Here is an 8403-nt window from a genome sequence, read left to right as displayed (position 1 = left end):
CTGGACCACGGCACAAGTCCTCCAGTACTCCACTGCCCTGGTCCTCCACTGCACCACAGCATAGGTCCTCCAGTACTCCACTGCCCTGGTCCACCACTGCACCACAGCATAGGTCCTCCAGTGCTCCACAGTCAAGGTCCACCCAGACTCCAAGGCCCAGGACCATGATTGCTCCCCTGTCCAAGCCTATTACTGCTCCATGATACTGGTCAATTTCCCCTTCAGAGGCCTGGCCCTCTATCCCTCCTGTTGGACCACCTCTGCTCCTCCACCCTCCAGGAATTTTGGTGTGTTTTAACTTGTTTGTTTGGCGCCAGGAGCAACCCTTAAATGGGGGGGTTGGTTTTAGGATTTGGTTCATATTTATGTTTTCATGTCTTTTATTTTTTAATTTTGCCTCAGTCATGTTTCATGGCTCATGTCATGTGACCTCCTTGCCCTTATGAGATCATGTCATGTGCTTCCCTAGTTTCATGTGTCTTGTTCTGATTGGTTCCCTTTCTCTATGTATCATGGTCTCATTGGTTGGTCTATTCATGTGTCCATAGTTCTCATTAGGTGTGTTCGACATCGGCTGCGGCTGGATGGATGCGATCGGCGAGAGTAGCCGAGTGCAGGCGGGGAGGAGCTGCAAACAGAGACGTGAAGTCGGACACTTTCTGCTTCCCGTGGTGACGCTTGAGCTGTGTTTGCAAACTTTATCACAGCTGAAGTTAAATAAATGCAGTATTTCTCAAATACACAGATGTTTCAAATGATATTTTCATCCAATACTTTATGTACTGTTTAATAAAGCGTCTATTTGGAAAAAGATTAAAGTTCAACATATAAGCCTACACTATCAATGAAGTGTTGTCAACGGTTTTTATCAGTTTTAGTTTGATAAACATTACAATATAACATCGCGACTACATGAAAAGAGGTTTTACTGTTATAAATAAATGATTTGTGAGCATTAGTGTAACATAAGGTTTTAGAATAAACATGAAACACACGTGATCGCTGTCATGCGGTGAATCGGCCAATCGTGGATCAGCTGTTTCGTCATCAGAGCTCGAGCAGCCTCCTGCAGTCCCCCTTGAGAATCTGCACCGGCTGCATCAGCTGGCTGCTCTCGAATCGCTCTCGCGGTACTTTGTTGACATACGTCACAGTCACGTGCCGTCGGCGCTGTCTCAAGTCGGACAAAATTTCTAACCGGCATGCACTGCTTCAAGTCAGCCGCCGATCGGTCTGCGCATCGCTAGGTGAAGTCGAACAAGCCTATTGATTCATTGTTTTGTCATGTGGTTGAGTTCTTGCTGTTCATTGGTTGTCACAGTTGTGTGTTCCCCTAGTTTCTGTATATATTGTCCTTGTGTTTGCCTTGTCAGGTTGTTGAGTAATGTTACCGTAACCTCTGTTGGTGAGTTTGTCAAGTTTGCTTAAGGTTCATGTTCAAGTATGTTTTAGTCAAGCCATTGTTGAATTCTGTTTATATCACCTTGTCTAAATAAAACTACACATGGGTTTAACCACAACTTGCCTTAAATGGATTAACGTTACAATAATATTTTTACTTTGTAATGTTTTTTTAACTGAATATTTGCTAGCCACACAGAAAATTGCCTATCCTACCTTTAAAACACAAACATGCATGGAAAAAAAAAAACAGCAAGAGGGATTGATAATAAATTAGATTTATTGTGTTTTGACAGGAAACACTGGGGTTTTGTGAATTTGTGGTGAATCTGTGCTCTGCTTTGACACTGAGAGCACACAGCAGCAGGAATAAATGGACAGCAACGGCTGTGGAGGAGAGTTTATCATAAACCTCTGCAACAGCTGGAGAACAGACATCTGTCATTCCCTACAGAGAAGAGACATGAGGTACAGAGTCAAGAGGGGAAGCCAATCAGAGCGCAGTTCCTTGGTGAAATCTGTGGAATACAGTGGGACACCTATCAAATGATTATAACATTACACTACAAATTAACATCAATATTGTCTTATATTTGAAATTCAGTGTTAAAGGAAATGTCCATACAAAAATGTCATAATTTACCTGTGATGCAGTCAGTAACACAACATGCCATAACCAGTGACATCAAACCCTGAGAATTAATGCACCATTTTTGAGTATGAATGTATTGAGATTTTAGAGCTCCTGCAGAGGGGATGATTTAAAGAGAATAAATAATTACATTTTTAATGTTAGATTTATTCTCAAACAATGCTACCACTCAATGCCCCGTGGTCCATTTCTGATGCTTACATTCCCACTGTTGAAGCTTTTGGCAGTGAACAGGGGTCAGCATTGGCACCCTGACTGACTATGCAGCCTTATACACAACAAATTACGATGCACTGTGTATTGTGACAGCTTTCCATCAGAACCAGCATTCGAGCAATTTGAGCTACAGTAGCTCATCAACTTGATCGGACCACACGGGTCAGCCTTCACCCTCCGTGTGCCTTGGCCACCCATGACCCTGTCGCTAGTTCACCACTGTTCCTTCCTTGGGCCACTTTTGATAGATATAGATATTGACTCGCCACAGGAGTTTTCCTCCTTCGTTCTCGTGAATGAATCCAGACGCATGTGTGAGCAAGGCACTGCAACAGCAGGCTGAACAAATAGCTGAAATAGCTACCCAAACTCTCTTTTTATCATTCTTGGGAATTTTAACAAAGCAAATCTGTCCCATGAACTGCCAAATACAGACAGCACGTTACATGTCCCACCAGAGACAATATACTGGACAACTGTTCCACCACAATAAAGGACACATATTACTCCGTCCTACGGGCAGTTTTGGGGCTCCCTGATCAATGTGTGGTTCATCTTTTGCCTTATATGGAAATCAGCTAAACCTGTAGAAAAGGACTGTAAAAAGATGGAGCAATGAAGCAGAGCGGGACTTACAAGCCTGCTTCGATTGCACTGATTGGACTGCTTTTGAAGCTGCTACCCTTGATCTAGGTGAACTCACAAAGACCCTGCATCAGTAAGGACAGACCTGAGGAACATCACCAACTACTAGTTACCATCCCCCGATCTGTGGAGAATCAAAAACTGTCTGAGGATCTGAATGCATTCTACTGCAGGTTTGAAAAGCCCAGTCTCACACCACACACCCGCTCTGATCTGCACTTCACACATTCATTATCACCTCCTGTACCCCTCTCCTCCCCCTTCTGCCATCTTAAGGTCTGTGTGGAGGACATGAGATGAGTCTTCAAAAAACAGAAGACTAGGAAAGCTTCAGGCCCAGACGGCATTTCATCTGCTTGTTTGAAAGCCTGCGCTGACCAACTGATCTTCAACAGATCATTGGAGTAGTGAGAAGTTTCCTGCTGCTCCAAATGCTCCACTATCCCCGCCAAAAAAACAAATCACTGAACTTAATTACTATAGACCTGTCACTCTCACATCTGTGGTCATGAAGTTGTTTGAAAGACTGGTGTTGGCCCACCTAAAAGGACATCACTGGACCCTTGCTTAATCCTCAATTTTCCTACAAGCGGAGAACAAACAAGTCTGTGGACAATGCACTCAACATGGGACTGCAATACATCCTGCAACATCTTGACAGACGTGGGACTTATGCAAGGATCTTATTTGTGGACTTCAGTTCAGGCTTCAATACCACCATGCCATACTCAATCTGTCAGTGGTTTACCAGCAGGGAGCAACTGAAACTGGGGAAACTCACATCCAGGACTGTCACTATCAGCACTGGTCGCTCTCTCTCGACTGTGACTCTTCTCCCTGTACACCGATGACTGCGCTTCTAACGTCCCCTCTGTCAAGCTCTTAAAATTTGCAGACGACCACTGGCTGTCTGATGCAGTTATAACAACCTTGAGCTAAACATGCTCAAAACGGTGGAGATGATAGTGGACTTCAGAGGGAACAGCCCACCACTCCCCCTATTCACCATCATAAACAGCACTGTGGAAGCAGTGGAGTCATTCAGGTTCCTTGGCACTACCATCTCTCAGGACCTGAAGTGGGACAATTACATTGACTCCATTGTGAAAAAGGCCTAGCAGAGACGGTAGTCCTTTGCCAGGTGAGGAAGTTCAACCTAATGCTGATTCAGTTCTACTCGGCCGTCACTGAGTTTTTTTATGCACTTCCATCACTGTCTGGTTTGGTTCAGCTACCAAATCAGAGACTACAAAGTACAGTCCAGAATGCGGAGAGGGTTATTGGTGCCCACCTGCCAACCCTCCAGGACCTGTAATCTTCCAGAGTGATGTAGCGGGCAGGCGAAATCTTCACAGAATCCACCCTAGACACCTCCTGTTTGAACTGTTACCTTCAAGATGGCGATTTAGATTACCGGCCACTAGAACATCTAGGCACAGGAACAGTTTCTTTCCACAGTCCATTTCACACTTAAACAGTTAAATACACCCCAAGGCATACGCTTGTACGTGCAATACTCCCACTGTTTAGTGCAATATCTTCTAAACGCAGGTGATATTAATATGTATTCATACTACCATAAATCCTCTAATATAGGCCCGGGCCTTTTTACTCAAGCGCATCGCGTTCCAGGCCTTTATTGGAAGGAGGCCAGAATTAGAGGCAGGCCTCAATTTCTATTTGAGCAAATCAAACTACCAGTAGAATGAATACAAATTAGATTTTGCGCCTATTTCAACCTATAAAATACTAGGTTCATTTATTGAAAATGTACAGTTACCATAACAGTATGGTATGTATCCAGAACATTAACAACAAATACCGGTAATTCAGGCTAAATTCCAGTGTAGATATATGGTAACAAATACGTAGCAAACATAGGCTACCAGAAGTGCATTGTAAACACTTAACCATACACGGTGATAATTAGGTGATTGATTCATTACAAAAGGCAACAGACACCTTACCGCTCCAGATGGATGGGTTCTCTCCTACGCAGGGTTGCCAACTTTTAAGTTCAGGTTGGAGTGAGAATTTTTTTTTTTTTTTTTTTTGGGGGGGGTGCTTAATGCTTTTGATCTTGATTCAGTATCAGTTTATATCTAGTATATATACTATACATAATAAGAAAAAATATGTTTGTTTTAGCACTAGTTTAAACATTTCTTGGGTCAAATTACATGTGCCATTCCTTAATATTCACTTGTGATTGATTATATAAGTATCATTATTCATTAAAAATATTAGGATGCAAGTTATTCAAGTTTTGAAATTTCACATTTAAAGAAATCTAGTGTTTGATCATCATATCTAAATATTTATTAGAATGCAAAGACTGCAATATATTTTTGAGCAACTAGATTAGATACATGTATATTTATTAAAGAGCCATAAGGCACCTACTGGTTAATGGCATTACAAATAAACTTTTCTCTTTTTTTGCCACAAAATGACTGTATTTGTCCTCTTTGAATTGGAATTCTCTATTTTAACATTAATTACTAAACATATTGTAATATAAATATTAGAAGAAATATATACAAATATTAAAAGAAAAATATTTTAAGTGGTCATTTATTGACAATAATTGTTGCACAAATAGTATTTAGTACCAAAAGATCTCCTCAAAATATTCAATAAATATAATTTAATGAGTATGAGTGTGACCAATTAGTAAGGAATACCTGAGGGCTATACAAGAATAACATTAATGTTAACAATGTTGCATCTCTATCACTCTCCATAAAAAAACGATCCTGTAAATATGGCTGACTTAATAATCAATACACACTAACACTATGCTGTACTGTTTACCAAAACTTGCAGCAAACATCTATATGGTGAAACTGTTGTGTATCCGCTTAAGCCATTTAAATTCATTGGCACAGCGCTAGAAGTATTAAGCGCTCATGGGCCACGTGACCAGCGCGCACCGCAGGGAGACGAGAGCATGCAACTCTGCTTTTCAACGCCTCTGGCTTTAACATTATGCCACATTAGCGCCAAAACGCTATTTATTGTTTGAATTTCATTAAAACACTTTTTAAAAAATTAAAGCTTATAGCTTTGTTTAATATCAAAAGCAGGTTTGGCAATTTGGCGTGAGATTGAGTTGGGCGGAGTGAGAGCGTGAGACAGAGCCTGAAAGCGTGAGTCTCACGCCAGATGCGTGAGAGTTGGCAGCCCTGCCTACGTCAACATGTTTTTTTAAAGTCCTTTTTTATAGAATTTTGCATCGCTGCTGTTTCTCTATCACACAACTGCAAATTACAGGCTAAGTGAATAGGTAAACACACTTCATGAAGTCACAGGCGCGAGCTGCGTCACATACACGAGACAGCCTATTGCCTTAACACAGCTGTCAATCAAACATTATGCAAAAACAAAAACAAAAATAGACTGTAAAAAACCCGTCCGCTGGGTAAGCCCCTGATGTTGAGGCCCTCCCAGAAAAATGTTGGTTCTAATAATAGCCCCGGCCGCTATTAGAGACCGGCCTTTATTTACCTTCGGTGACAGCGAGACCGGCCTATGTTGGAGACCCAGCCGCTAATGGAATACAGGCCAATATTAGAGGATTTACGGTATTCAAAATACTGTAAATATGTTTATTCTGACTAAACATAACTGTAAACTTATACTTTTATTTCATTATTATTCTTAGAGTTTTCTTAAAAACAACTTGTTATATATGCACTGGAAGCTTCAGCACCAAGAAAAATTATTTGTGTGGGCAAGCACACTTGGCAAGGACGCTCTTTATGATTCTTATTCTGTCAGTCATGATAATGTTAAAAATGTTAAGCCTGATCTGTGTATATGTTAGAGATGCACTGATGGATTAGATGGACCGAACCATTAATCAGCATCAGGCGATATATGATTCTTCAGAAATTCTCTTTTTGTAATCCACAGGAGATTAAATCATACAGGTTTAACCATGTGAGAGTGACTAATGACAATTTTTCTTTTTGTGAGAGCTGGATTTGAACATTTATTTAAAGGCTTCCCCTTTTAGTTTACCATTTCACTGAAAATGCATGAAAATATATGAAGAGGAAGTAAGCAAAGTAAAAATAAAGACTTTAAAGCTTTTACTCAGGAAAGGATGAAATTGGCCACTTAAGACTTCCCGTTGCCCGTCACTCTGAGATCCATTCCTCTGGCCAATTGTAATGAAGACACATGTACGGAAGAGCACTTTGTCAAGGGGCGATTGCATGTATGTGCCCCTCTTGCACAGTCTGTGACCTGGAGATTGAATGGAAGAATAAAATGGTCAAAAGTAAAGTGCAATTAAATGAATTCCACTCAAGATGCATTGCATGCATTTGTGTTATATGCCTGTGGTTTTGTTGAGTGTTGTTTATTATGCCCCCTTTTACAAGATGTAAAATAATTCTCTGATCTCCCCAGGGTGTGTATGTGAAGTTTTAGCTCAAAATATCCCAAAGCTAATCTAATTTTTTATAGCATGTTAAAGTTGCCACTTTTTCAGGGTGATTAAAAACGCACCGTTTTAGTGTGTGTCCCTTTAAATGCAAATGATCTGCTGCACTTACTCCCCTTTTCAGATGAGAGCAGAGCTTCAAGGACTCGAACCCTGTCATGACAGCAATAACAAAACATCACACTCTGACGCTAAGGAAATGTCGGAAACTGCGACTAGTTCTGATTGTGTAACAACTATAGGTCCTCTGTATAAGCAGTATCATGTAATACATAAACATACCTGTACTCCTGTAGTGAACATAAAGTCTTCACTGATAACTGAGTACCAACAGACTTGGTCAGCAGTTTTTCGTCTGTCTGGCAAGTAATATGGCTCCTCTGTTCAAATGTTCTAGCCGTTGCAAATAAATATGCCACTATTACAAGCCTGATATCTTTACAGAAGATACTCAATTTAAAAATACATCTTATTGTAATAAATGAGCTTTTATGAATTGCACAGGCGGGGAGCATGCCACGATAAAAATAACAACATAGCTGGTGCCATCACATGCTATCACAAAGTCCCACATGTGAGTATGAGCTTGACAAACTCAAATGCAATTTGGAAAACAAACGTTTGATACTTACTTATCTGGAGGTGTACTGGATCATGTACAGCTGGCACTTCTACCACTTTTTTGCAAGACCTGCTTTATACTGACTCTCATTAACAAAGCAGTCCGGTGTAAAAAGGATTTGAGCAGACATAAACGAATTTCGGTAGTCTTTGAAAACAAAATGAATCCACCTCGTCTTCAGCAGCTCAGATTTCAGGAGTAAATAGAGCGAGCTCTACGGATTAATACATCCATCTACACAACACCTACAACACTTGGGAGACATTTTCATCAGTGCTGCAATGGCGGATGTGTACAACTTATTATGACTAATTATACAGGACTTTAGGGCTTTATATGATGTAAACGAATGAGTTGTAAAAAAGAAAGAAAAAAAAAGACACAGTTGGCATAAAGTGCAAAGTTAGCCGTATAGCA

At 40.7% G+C, this 8403-nt stretch overlaps 1 long non-coding RNA gene across 1 annotated transcript; it reads right to left on the bottom strand.

The window, feature by feature from the left end:
• Window positions 1-1703: 1703 nt before the first annotated feature.
• On the bottom strand, window positions 1704-7759 carry LOC137092936 (uncharacterized). Its single transcript, XR_010908358.1, has 4 exons — window positions 7647-7759; window positions 7430-7517; window positions 7013-7165; window positions 1704-1849 (listed from the first exon to the last, which is right to left on the bottom strand). It is a non-coding gene; the product is annotated as an uncharacterized lncRNA (long non-coding RNA).
• Between the last annotated feature and the right edge of the window lie 644 nt (window positions 7760-8403).

This window comes from Pseudorasbora parva, chromosome 2 (genome assembly GCF_024679245.1).
Source record: "Pseudorasbora parva isolate DD20220531a chromosome 2, ASM2467924v1, whole genome shotgun sequence".
In the NCBI taxonomy this organism is placed as follows: domain Eukaryota; kingdom Metazoa; phylum Chordata; class Actinopteri; order Cypriniformes; family Gobionidae; genus Pseudorasbora; species Pseudorasbora parva.
The sequence above is the reverse complement of the archived record's forward strand: the minus strand, read 5'-3'. Positions and strand labels throughout refer to the sequence as shown.